A 3,609-nucleotide genomic window follows, 5' to 3' on the forward strand; every position below is an offset into this window, starting at 1 on the left:
TCTAATAAAAAGAATGAATTTTTGAGAAATCAAATTTCCTCTCAAGATGAGAAGATGAAAAGCTTGGAACAAGAGTTAGTTGAGTCTCAAACTAAACTTGAAAATTTGACTAGTACCAAGCCTGTTGTTGATAACAGAAGTGTTTCTGTTTCTCTTAAGCCTAAAACTGAGAAAGTTTATATCCCTCCTTTCAAGAGGAATAATAAAGAAAAAGATTATTTTGCTAGGTTAGACAAAGGTAAAAGTTCTGATGCTCACGCTGAAATTTCTAAACCTATGTCTAAACCTACTGTTAGAGAGCATAATAAATCTGTTTTTGTGCCTACCTGTCATCTTTGTGGTGTTGTTGGTCATATTAGACCAAATTGTTCTTTGTTGAGGCAAAAACCTAAATCTGAGACTAGACTTGTTGTTAGGAATACTGATGTTCCTAAATTTGTTCCTGTTTGTCACTTTTGTGGTGTCTCTGGTTACATTCGTCCTAATTGTCATAAATTGAAATTTAAGCATTCTGTATGTCAATCTAGGATATGTGATGATATTGCTCCTGCCATAATTCCATATAAATTGTTTCATATTCTTTTGAATAATTTGAGCTTGTTGGCTTGTGAAAGGAATTTGCAGGATTTCAGTCTTTCTCAGAAGATTGGTGTAATTCCTCAAATACACTCTGCTTCACATGAATTTTCACCTACGAAGCCGAAGACTCGTGCTAGATGGGTGAGAAAAGATTCTCCAAGGTGAGTGTTGCTAACTTGTCCCTGATTTAATTCTTTCAATTATTTGTGAACATGTTTTGTTTTTGTTTTTGTTGTTTGTTTTTTAGGTTGTTTTTTATAAAAAAAAAAAAAAAATCCAAAAACATTGAAAAATTCAAAAAGACAAAAATATTTTATTTTGAGTCTTGTTTTATTTTTCTTGAGGATTACATGGGTTATGATATCTCTCTCTTGATTTAAAACATGCTTGTCATTGTGGAGAAACTTGAATAGTATGCTAAGCTATTTCTAATTTTGTGTGAGTATGTACTAGTTTGTACATGTACTCATGGGTTAATTAAGAAATTGATATTTCTTGTTTGTGTACCCTCTATAGCTTAGTTAAACATTGTCATGCATTGCATTTGCATTGTTCATTTAGCATAATGTGTGCTTTTTGTTTTTAGTCATAAAATTTTTTAAACCAAATTTTTTTTGTGTTTTGTATTTCATATTATGGATTTGAAATCAAGGTTGGTCACCTTATCTTTACATAACAAGTTTATGTTCCTTGTTTAGCTTTGATGAGTTACTTATTGCACTTGACTAGTTGAAACTTTGTAGTGCATGTTGTGTGGGAAAGATGTGTATGGTTTTTAATCATTTTGTCTTGATCTTGAAGTCACATGTTATTTGACTGTCGGACTTGATCCTTTTGAGAAAGGCATAAATAACCATCTCACCACTGTTCACTAGCCAATCATGAACACCTTAGTGCATATCATAAGATTCTGTGCTCGAGAAAGTGTAGCATATGCACAAAAAGAATATAAGGTGTAGCCTCAATTAATTGCTTAATGCTTAAAATTGGTGTGTACTATTAGGCTTGATGCCAATTCACTTAATTAAAAATGATGTGTACTATTAGGCTTGATGCCAATTCACATAACTATGAGACAAATATACAAGAAACTTACATGATTGCAAGCTTATGTTCTAGGAGATGTGGAGTTATAGGATGTAACTCTTTAGGTGATAGTCTCTTTTAAATTCTGTGTGATGAATTTTGTAGACTTTGTGATTGATTGCTATTCACATATCACCTCACATGTATCTCAAGCTTTCGCTAGTTGCACACACTACACAAAGTTACTCTTTGTTAAACTTGGTACATTTTATTGTGTGTGATTTGTTGTGGCCATCCAAGATTAAAAGTTCCTTGACTTTAATGCAAAATGTGTATAATGTTTGCGCTTTGAGGACAAATTGATTGAAAATCTTGATTTTGGAAGATCTGGGTTAAATTTAAGTGTTTTTGAAAAACTTTTCGTCTCATACTCATGCATTTTTTATAAAACAATGTGCTTTGAGGAGTTTCTGCATTAAAATACTCTGTTTATCAAAAATCTGATTTTTCTAATTTTGATCGATCGAACCTGTTTTTCGATCAATCGAAATTGTGATTAAAATTTTTGGTCTAAGTCTGCCTGACTCGATTGATGTTCGATTGATACTCGATCGATCGAAATTGAAAAATTTTCAGTTTCTATGTTGTTTGACCAAAACTTTTTCATGCATCATTTGTGTTTAGGATTCATATGCATTGCATTGTTTTTGTATCCATCTTGCAGTTTTGCAGTCATATCTCTCATTGTTTTCACACATAGCATGCATACACTTTGCTAAATTGGGTACTCAACTTGATTTAAAAATTGATTGATTACTTTTTGAGTTTTGTACATTCTAGTATATGCTTTTTCTTATGTGTGAACTGCAGAAAATGTTTTTCTTAAGAGATATGATAGATATTCAATGTGCAAATATTTTCTCTACTCATGCAACTGTTTATGGGTCACATAGTGCCATGGTTGCCTTTTATTGAAAGAGAGAATATTTTTTCTTCATGTGTATCCTCACCTTAGTTTTTAACTTTGGTCCTGCTGGTGAGAATGTATCTGATCCTGTTGGTGATGCTGCTGTTGCTGCTGTTTTCCCCACCTCCTTTATTTTTCTCCAAAACTGTTTTTCCTAAAACTTTTTTTGTTTTCCTATTTTTGATAGGGGAGAAAAGTTTTTTTTAACCTGTGTTGTTCATAGGGGAGCTGTCTCTATTTTCTATAGAGTTGAATTGTTTTGTGTCCCCTTCTTTCTCTATTTTCTCATATCCTTTGTTGCGTATGTTGATTGTTTACTCTTTGTATGAGTTGTTTTTGTCAATACGTGACAAAAAGGGGAAAATAGTTGATATGTGGGAATATGTGTGGAAAATACAAGAATGTTATGTTTAGGGGAGTTAACTTTGTTTTTGATGTATCTAACTTAGGGGGAGAGTTAGTTTGCATATTTGTTGATTTACTGTTTTTCTGTCACATATGCGTTTATGCGTTTGTTAGTGTTTCAAGAAATATATAGGTTGATTCAATTGAGCTGCTGTCTATACTTGCAACTGATGCAAGAACTTTAGAAACTTTCTTAAGAATAATAACAGAAAGGCAAGAGGTACAAACACTGCTGAATCTAGAAACTTTAGGAAGAATGATCCCACTAAGGTTAATAACAATGAAAAACTTAGAGAAAAAGTTGGTCAATCTCCAAACAATTCTATGGGTCCTCAGTGTTTTGGATGTCAAGGGTATGGTCACATGAAATCTGAATGTCCCACATCCTTGAGGTCTAAGGGAAAGGCTATGGTTGTAACCCTTAGTGATAATGAAGTTTCTGATGATGAGTCTGGATGTGACGAGGATGGAAACTTCATTGCTTTCACTACTACTGCTGTAGTAAATGAAAGTGTATCTGTTGAAGAGAACCCTTCTGATAGGGAACTCTCTGAGGATGCAAATCTTCAAAAAGCCGACAATAAACTTTGCAAAATTGCTACAAAGGATGCCATGAATGTTGAATTAGGCTT

Source organism: Quercus suber, unplaced genomic scaffold, assembly GCF_002906115.3.
Source record: "Quercus suber isolate HL8 unplaced genomic scaffold, Cork oak 2.0 scaffold_386, whole genome shotgun sequence".
In the NCBI taxonomy this organism is placed as follows: Eukaryota; Viridiplantae; Streptophyta; class Magnoliopsida; order Fagales; family Fagaceae; genus Quercus; species Quercus suber.